The 10284-nt window shown below is 32.5% G+C and overlaps 1 long non-coding RNA gene across 1 annotated transcript; it reads right to left on the reverse strand.

Moving 5' to 3' along the window:
- Positions 1 to 549: 549 nt before the first annotated feature.
- Positions 550 to 4355, reverse strand: LOC129232613 (uncharacterized). Its single transcript, XR_008581374.1, has 3 exons — positions 4256 to 4355; positions 2480 to 2552; positions 550 to 613 (listed from the first exon to the last, which is right to left on the reverse strand). It is a non-coding gene; the product is annotated as an uncharacterized LOC129232613 (long non-coding RNA).
- Positions 4356 to 10284: the final 5929 nt, after the last annotated feature.

Below are 10284 nucleotides of genomic sequence, written 5' to 3' on the forward strand. Positions count from 1 at the left end.
TCCTTCCAAAGGCTGCTGAGAACTTTTTGAATGTGAGGTTACTGGTTATAAATGCATATAGCGTACGTGTGTGTAAATGTGAGAATTACTAGTGTAATTTTTTAAAAACCTTGCTAACTCGAAAACTCAATATCTCCCATCCCGAGAGATTCGAGATATCGAGGTTGTACTGTATACATTTTAGTATCACTGTAAAACTAATGTCAGATGTATATTCAGTTACAAATTAAATTCTCAATAAAGTTCTTGAAAAGGAAATTAATTAAAAGCATAAAAGAGGAAACCAAACCTGCCATATACAAGCAAAACAAACAGCAAAACAAAACTGAAAAAAATTATCCCTCACAGTAAGGGCAAAAACAAATTGGCCAATTTTAAATAACAGGCAATTACATTTTACTGCTGATTAATTGGTGCATCCCTAATGAAAAGCAACAACATTCAACCTGGAAAAGATTTTCAAGAATCCCACAGCACAAACAAGCGACATCAAAGGCATATTGGACAATAAATAACAAAATTGAAAGGTCACTAACCTCTTGGGCATTCTTGAACCTTTTAACGAACTTGGCGTCACTGGTTTCAAAAATGGTAAGAAAATCCTGTGAGAGAGCTGAAACGAAATTAAAAAGCAATTATTAATTTTAATATGCCACACTGAACAATGAATACCTGGAATCAAAAAATAGGACTGAAGAGATCATCTTCGTCAGTATTTGGTGAAAACATGAAAGAAAACATCAAGTATAACCTAGATTTAAGGATTGTCAAGGGTCTGGAAAAAGTTATTGTTACATCAAGGATATTGTTAAATCCAGGAGTATAGACACTTAATAGTTAAATACGGACAAGTGAAATGTATCATTAAATTGAAGAAATCGTTAAATCAAAGTTATACTGCAAACTGAAAGGTCAAAGATCTCAAGATAACCAAGGCTCCATTTGACTGAACCCTTTAATTCCATTCTCCCTTGGTCTAATCGAGGATTGCACCAAAAGAGACCCAAAGGGAAAACTGAAAGAAATCGTAAACAAAACTATTGTCCACTTTAATCATACAGGGGTATCCACCAAAGGTGGATAGGGGGGTCATGGCGCAGACTGCACCATTGAAATTTTTAGTAGGGGGGATATTTTTCTCTTTTGGTGGGCAGGGTCTTTTAGGGGGGTGGGCAACTAAATGACAATCACCGAAGTTCTGTCTAATTCGGAAAGATACTAAGACCAGAGTTATATACCCACTTCTTTAGCACTCTCACCAAGCTGAAGCTCAAAGCTTCCTCTCCTTAAGATCCCCCTATGAAGAAAATGTATTTGAAAGTATTTCATGCTGTTTGAGGTCTTATCTTGTACTTCATTCATTATTTTTGCTAGTAAGTAAAATTCCAGTTTTCCTGATATGAGCAGGGTCCCCCCCCCCTCCCCCATTTTCCTCAAACCTCTTTCCTTTTTTTATTTAGTAGCTCCCTTTTTTATTTAATTTATTTCCTAAAATATATTTTTATTTATAATTATTATTATTATTTCATTAGAAAAGTTCTGTGCTATGCCAATGACATATACACATACTTGCCAACCTTTGAAGAAAAAAAAACAGGAGATTCCACTAAATGGGGATTTTTTGCAGATGTAAGCTAATTGGTAGCAGCAAGAAAAACATACTGCAAAGGAAAAACCTAATAATAAGTAGTGAACTTGCTAAAAGTTATGTACATTCCCCAGTCTCTTCCAGAAAAGTAGCTACGAAAATTTCATTCCTAAAATCCGAAAAAAAAAAAAAAAGCAATATATAATGAAAATAATATATATAATAAGTAGGCATAGGGTAGCACATGGTAAAATAACTTTAAACTTTCAAAATAATTGAAATATTTTCAAGATGCAAAAAGATCAAAATCTGCTGCAATTTTCGGCAAAGCACGTGCTTCGTTGAACATGCAATGTGGAAAGCTTCCAAAAAATTATTTTTTACTAAACGAGGTATTAAGTGGAAAAATTCTTATTCCCTGACATTGGTACCATAGAAAGGGGTGCCATCTATTGAGAAGAAAGTGAAACTTTTTGATGATTGACTAAAAAAACGGGAGAAAATTGTAAAAAACGTGAAATCGGGAGATGGAAACAAAAAACGGAAGTCTCCCGTTAAAAACAGTAGAGTTGGCAAGTATGTTTACACACAAACTAAATAAATACATGATATAAAATATATACAGAGTACAACAAAATGAAATATTTGATTGATCTCAGTCAATTAAACATGAGTTTCAACAGTTCAGTCGTTTCGGGCATTCGCTGAAGGAAAAATATTCTTCATAGGAACATACCAATTGAATTCACCAAGCATGGGCGAAATATATTTTAATATTATATGGTTTAAAAAAACTTCCTAAAATAATTGAATGCATACATAACCAGTTCATAGTTACGTCCTGGGAAAAACTCAAAACACTCATTACTTATTTATTTATTTTATACTCACTTTCAATGGTGTCTAATGTTGCCGTCGGATCAAGATAGGAATACCACTCTTTGCCTCGGGAACAGGGATTGATCTGCAAAAAAAAGAGATTAGATGAGCAATGCAGATAATAACAATCAAACTGAACTGTTCTAGAGATTCATGTAAAGATTATAGTTTAAGGTACACTTAATTCACTCTACAAGGGAGAGAACACCTTTCATTGTTCCTGTCGTCTTAAGATTATTCCTCATTTAGAACTCGAATCCTACAGATGAACAACTCGAATGAATCAACTTTGCTATCGAGTTTCAATGACGCTTTATATCTTTCTTTTTTCAAAAAAAAAATGACATGGCAAAATATTAATTTGTATAGTCATTTTAATTAAGTAAGTTATATAAATATCTTAAAACAAATATATAATTTATGTAAGTTTTGTTGTTTATCTTTATTATACATAATGCATTAGTAGTAAAAGTTTTTCAAAACAATTCAGGGCTCTAAATGAAAGGTCCACCTACACAATGGAATTTTTTTTTTTTCAAAAACAAGAGCAAATTATAAAGGTTTTGAGACATAGTTAAGTAATTTTAATTATTTACTAGTTTCAAGTCACTTCAAAAAAATTAATAATATATTTTTGAATTGGAGAAAAATATTTCACTTAAACATCGGGAAAATTACGCATCCTCAGCAATTATTCCAACATCATCTGCACTATGCCAATAAAAAATGTCACTATTTCTATTTCTTCTTGCAAATTCAACAGTATTTTTGAATTTGTATCATTAGCTTCCACCATTAGACCTACTTAAATCTTAACGATTTTTTTTTCATGTATGTCAGTTCATAAATACTTAATCACCAGCTTCAGCAGTTTTTGTAGCTGAACTATCGACTCCTACTAAGTCATCATAGTTGTCTTGTATTTCACTAAAACAAATATTTAATCAGAGTTGTTTTTGATTTTGAAATCCCCATCATTATAGGGGGACCCAGTTACCTATTACAGCAAAAACGTACTGGGTAAGTGGGACCCCTCCTCTTAAACTCTTATTAATGATATTTTATACAAAATTCTTGTTGCTGCATGAACTTTAAGTTAAACTATTCGTGAAAAATTAATTATCATAATAATAATAATAAAACTAACCTGGAAACGTTTCTTTAAAAAATGTTGCTTGAACTCGGGAAAAAAATTTTTTTTTAGATTTTTTTTGCTTTTTTTTTTTTTGACTAAATATTATGACTTGGAAAAAATTTCCATGAAACACAAATATGTGCAAAACCAATCACTGTAATGAAATTTAACATCATTAATGTAAAAAAGTTTGAAAACTTTATCCATATTTCAGTTTTAGGGGGGGGGGGTGACTCACTTACCCCAACCAACCCTACTGCACAAAAACAGGTTTGGGTGTACTCGAAAGCAAACTCAAACCTAAGTTTTAAAAGAATAATCAAATACCCGCAGCAATTTTGCCAAACAACAAAGGGCATATCTGAAGAGGGAGCCGAAGGGGCCCGAGCCCCTCTCTAAATAAGTGCGAAACTGCTCTTTGTGAATAAGGATCTCAATACTTTCAAATTTGGAAATTCCTCATAACACACGACCGAGGCCCTAGATTCAAAATAAATTCCCATACACTTCTAGTAACCAGACTAAAGATCATCCTGTAATAAAATCTCTCTCAATAAAAATTTCCATTCCTAATATAACAAAAATGGCATTCAAGATTTTGATGGGGGGGGGGGGGCAATGATACAAAACAGAAGGAAATACTAAATTCTTACTTTCCAACCGGTCCATTTGCATGCCAGGTGGATGCATACGCACGCAATTAAGGCTGGCTTGTATTGCAGACACATGGTAGTCAAGATCAAGCTGCAAAAACCACAAAGACATCAACTTATCATACACACTTTAAAATATATATTGCTTAGTATAATATTTTTCAATATATTGAGTGTAATAAATAAATACTCTTACGATAAATGCAAAAGATAAATGAACACCGTTATTTTACAAAGATAAATAAATCAATCATTATATTGTAAATTTTTTTCATTGTAATCGTATAACTTAAAAAATCCCTACAGTGCTGATGTGTTGACATTTTTCCTCGTTTTTACTGTATACTGTGCGTACAGTATTGAACATACTTATGTCTCTCTCCCCTATTGATCATTGATTATGTGCACAGCAACAGTACTTTGTGTTGAACAACGCAGGATTTTTTGTTTTTTTTATACAGTATTAATTTCGTTTCTTTTGCAAGAAAGGTTTAAGTATACATGAGGGTCTCACAGCACACAAGTCGAGACTCCAGTGTATTGTTTTCTCTTCCGTCAGGTAACTCACATGCTTAACTGGAAGATTTTAAAAAGTAATTCTGTACATTCTGTTGTTTAATACCCTATAGCAATCATACCATTATGCAATAAAATACAAGGAAAGGATACTAATTGATTCCAAAAAAAAAACAGGAAATAAAACATCAACCAACATACCTAGCGGTAGCCAATACGTCAGCAGCATCCGAGAGGTCTCTGTTGGCTGGAAGGAGAAAAAAACCGAAAATAAAAACTAAATGACGAGAAATCCAAGATCTCGAACAATCAACTGAAAATTCATGAAGTTTAATTCAGTGTCACAGTTAGGCACTGATCCACTAGCACAGCCAGAAATGGAGGTTTTTTTTTAAATCAAAAATACCTTCTGAAGGGGTCTTTTAGACCAAAACAGCCCTTTCATATATGCATAAACTACAGTTTATAATTGCATCTATGTTAAAACCAATGCCTCTTGGGGGGGGGGGGGGTGCTTTCACCCCCAAAAGTGCGCTACCGCAACTGAATGAACTGCAAACCTTTTTTTTTTTTGCTTTAGAATCGGCCATCATACCCTAACCATGACAAATAGAAAGATAAAAGGGGAAAGTGGGAAATAATTTGCCTTGACCCACCCCTTCACCTTAGGTTCTCACATAAAAATCTAAAGAATCTTATCCCTGGCATTACAAGGGGCAGTGCCTAAAGATAAGAGTAGTTCTGGAGCGATTGTTTGATGAAACACTAACGGGAGATGATTATAACAAAGAGACTTGTAATGCAGGGACCACAGCACTCTGAAGTTTTTTTTTTATTTGTATCAGCACTAAAATGAACATTTGTATCAGATTTACATCAAATAAACGAAACTTTCATATCAGATTTTGAAGCATGAAAATGAACAGTTGTATCAGTTGCAAACCCCAAAAAAGTCATAATATATAGTGCTCTTGAAATAGAATAGAAGTGCACATAAACTTGATAATTTTTATCTCCGAATTTAACCCCTCCAAAAAAACAATAATGAAAATGGGTGACCCATTTCACTTTCAACACAAGGAATATCACATTTCACGCGATGTAGTTTCAAATAGAAACACAACTTACCTTTGATAATCTTGCACATTTGCGCAATATACATGTGAGGATGTAATATATTGAGATCAAAACCTGAAAAATTAAGGTTCTTTAATTTAGACCATATTTCATAATTTTCATTCTTGCAAGAATAAATTAATTTTCATTTAAAAATACGCTCTAATGCAATAGTAATAAGAACAACCAAATAGTAAGGAATTAAAGGAAAAGTACTAACTTAGGCTCTACACCTCACTGCTTGGTAAAAATGCTAAATTAAACCACTGCATCTACAACTCATGGATAGTAGGAAAATATATAGATATTTTCACTTTGTTGAAGTGTGTTGGTTTAAATTTATAGGGCTTAATACTGCACAAGAGCTACTTCGGTGGGTCATTGGCAAGTGGCAAACTATTTGAGCTTTAAAATATTTTATGAATGGGCAATTCCACAGGAGAGGGGGAAAAGTGGCAAAATTTTAAATTAATCTTTTCCTCACAAATTTGATATCAATGGAAAGGCAATTATCTGCAGTGTATGGAAATAACAAAAATATGCAGCCAAAAGCAAAATTAATTCTGAGGTTTGAAATCAGGTCGTTATAAACTTTTTTTTATGCCACTTAAGAAGGGCAGTTTGAGTCACATTTTTTCAAATATTCCCTCTTAAATATGTTTTTCAGTACTCTCTAGAAGAGTTATATACAAAAAAATTACACTTTAACTGCAAAACTTAATTTTTTGGGATCTTTTTTATGTAATGCATTCCCGTAATTCTACGTCCAACCCCAAATTGGCTAAAAGTTTATATTATTTAAAACTGAATGGAGATTAAACAAAATATTTTGTCTGCAACTAATGACTTTATATGTATTTAAATATAACCACTTAAATTAAAATAACCGAAATTAGGTTTATAAGTATACAAAAACTCCTGGTTATTAAAAATAATTCACAAATGCTATTCAGGCCTGCTTTAAACATTTAACTGGTCAAAAAATGTGAAAACAGTTCATTGAGCTGAAACTTTTCAACGTAAGTCAATTTTCTCAGTTCCCCTTTCATCTACGTTCAACGCAATGAAGGTTTTTTTATTTTTAATTGTTTACTTTGCCATTACGCTTCTTTTACATTTCCATGAAACTTTTAGCATTCCTTAATGACTGAACATTTATTTGGTGGATAATTTTATTTTTATGAGAGAATTTAATGTTGCATACAAAGTTATTCTTAGGGATTGGCAACAGCTGTAACTGATCAGAAAACGTTTATTTGTTTCATCCTTTAATCGACAATGAAAAAATCTCATTGGGCGACCAACCGATGATTAAACCCCTGAGTCAAAGCACCACACAGAATTGAGGAAACATTATTATTTTTCAATGACTAAAAGAACAAAGATTTTTTAGATACCTAAAGTCTGCAGTAGAGCATTTTCATAGCCAATAACTTCAAACTGTTTATCCTTGTAGACCTGAAAGAAATAAAAGAAAACAACTTTAATTACGTCAACAAGAATCAAAAATAATGCAACTTTTTTGCTATAAGGAACAAAGTTTGCTATATGAACAACCAACCTAATATTGTTGATATTAAGCAACACATGGGCCTAAATTAGAACATGCTTCTTTTGGAAAATGGCCAATACTTTAAAACTGCTGTAAAGTAGAATTTAGCAAGGTTTGGTCAGTGCCCTCATACTAAAATAACCATTTAAAAAACTCATTAAAATAAGCATAAAAAACTTTCATATCAGTTTGAATTGAAAGGGGGAAATCATTTATATAGTCCAGAAGTGAAAAGATTTTCATATTAGTGTGCTTGATTACATTGTTTTTCAATTTTATTATTTTTACCACCATTTTTTCTAAGATAGACTTCGCTTGAATCAAAGAAATCAACTAATTTTACTCAAGTATTTCTCAGCGGATTCCATTCAATGCTGCATAGTACAGTTTTACGCAACAATTGCATAGTACTGACAGATAAATTTAGTAGTATATCCATAGAATACATAGCAGATAAAAGGAGATGCGGTCAACTTATTGACCACAATGATTTGTTTAATACTAGTAGAACTTCTAGTAGTGCCCTTGCATACACACAATTTTGTCGCATACATAATAATACTGTATATCATTTAAAAATATCTACAGCAGCCAGTTGATGAATGAACTTTTATACAATCGCAAAAAAAGTTTATCTGTTGGGGAAAAAATGCAAATTGCATGGGGACAGAAGTTGTACTTCTTCCACTCATAATTTTGATAGCAAAATTTTAAGAAGATTGAGAGTAAAATTTTGACATGAGAAGGAAATTATTATAAGACCTCCGTTCAGTGATAAGATTACAGAAAATACAGCCAGCAGTTTAACTGTACTGGAAAATATAATAGTAGAAAACAGTCTACATTGGTGCAAATTCAAATGGCGGAAAGTACAGATCGTTACTGGCTTCCTCAAAAAAGACGTGAATGTTGAGTGGCAGCAAGCCATATCTTGAAACAATGTTTTTCTCCAATTGTAGCTTTATCACGTGATCTAGGTTCATTTCTCGTAACAGTTTGCTGCACTTTGGTTTCATTTATAGCAAGATGGAGACGCATTACAATCTCCATGTAACAATCGTACACCATACAGCCTGCTCTAAAGTCACGAGTTCGGATCCGATAGTAAAAAAAAGTGGTAACTCCTGCAATTTTAAGCAAAAAGCATTAATTATATACAAAAGACAACGAGTTATGCATTGCTGCAAATAAAAACTTTCCAAATGCATGTTTAATTTGCTTTTACTAATATTCAAATATGCATAAAATTATTGGATGTCCTTAGTATAAGATACCAAAATGCAGAATTCACATAATAAAATGACCGGACGAACAAGATGTCCCAGAAGTGATATCATTTATGTAATGCCTAATCATTCATATAGGAACCACTGTATGTCAAGTTTACTATCCGTAGTTAAGACATAGTCCTAATAAACGAGTGTCCTTTGCATACTTGCCAACCTTTGAAGGAAAAAAACGGGAGATTTTATATATATAGGTATATAGGTGTTTCACCATCGACATATCCTCGCTACAGAATTATTAAATTGCGGTTTTTAATAACATGAATACTAAATTTAAAGTAAAATGGGGATTTTTTGCAGATGTAAGCAAATTGGGAGTAGCAAGAAAAATATACTGCACAGGAAAAACTAAATAATAAGGAGTGAATTTCCTTAAAGCTTCGTACATTCTCAAGTCTCTACCAGAAAAGTAGCCACAAAAATTTAATTACTAAAATCCGAAAAAAAAAAGGAAAATCAATATATATTGAAAATACAATATAAAATAAGTAGGTATAGGGTTGCACATGTTAAAATAACTTCAAACATTAAAAATAATTGAAATAATTTCAAGATGCAAAAGGATTGAAATCTGCTGAAATTTTCGGCAAAGCACGTGCTTCGTTGAACATGCAATGTGGAAAGCTTCTAAAAAATTAATTTTTACTAAATGAGTTATTAATTGGAAAACTTCTTATTCCCTGACATTGGTAAACTAGAAAAAGGCGCCAACTATTGAGAAGAAAGTGAAACTTTTTGATGATTGACTGAAAAAACTACAAAAACGGGAGAAAATCGTAAAAAACGGGAAATCGGGAGATGGAAGCAAAGAACGGGAGTCTCCCGTTAAAAACAGTAGAGGGGGCAAGTATGCCTTTGTCTTTGTTGTGAACAATTTTTTTTATTTTAATAGAAGTGTTGCATTTAAATCAAAAAATCAGTTTTAAAATCAAAAAATCAATTTTACAAATTATTTCAATTATGACAAATAGGCATCTTATTTATTTAAATTATGCGTTGAAATGTGCAACATTATGCATACAAACTCTATGATATTAGTGTGCTTTTATACAATACAGTTTTGGCCACCTCTATGATGGCTAAATCCAGTTTTTGCCGGTTTTTACCAGTCCCATGGCCAAAATGGGTTTTGTCCAGCCAAAACGCCAACCTGCATCTAATCATTCGCATAGGAACCATGGTATGTCAAGTTTACTACCCATAGTTGAGACATCTTAGAGACAAACTAAGTGCGGAGTACAAATTAAAAGAGAGTTTGAGTTAAAATTAAAGAATAGGAATTCGCTGTAATGAGATTTTAATGAACTGAGATACCTAACCTGTTGACTAAAACGATAATGTTAAATTTAATTACAAATGAAATTAATTTCAAATTCCAATTAACATTAATAATCAACTTACTTCACCAATATCTTCTCAATATTCTCTGCATCTATCAAAATTCAAACTTGCGGTGGGAACATCATGGCCAGTGGCCAATCATCGGTTTGGCCGAAAGGCAAATCTGCCACATATCATCAGCTCATGGTTATCTTCGGTTCAGATAGGCGAATCTATCG

Source organism: Uloborus diversus, unplaced genomic scaffold, assembly GCF_026930045.1.
Source record: "Uloborus diversus isolate 005 unplaced genomic scaffold, Udiv.v.3.1 scaffold_13, whole genome shotgun sequence".
Taxonomy (NCBI): Eukaryota; Metazoa; Arthropoda; class Arachnida; order Araneae; family Uloboridae; genus Uloborus; species Uloborus diversus.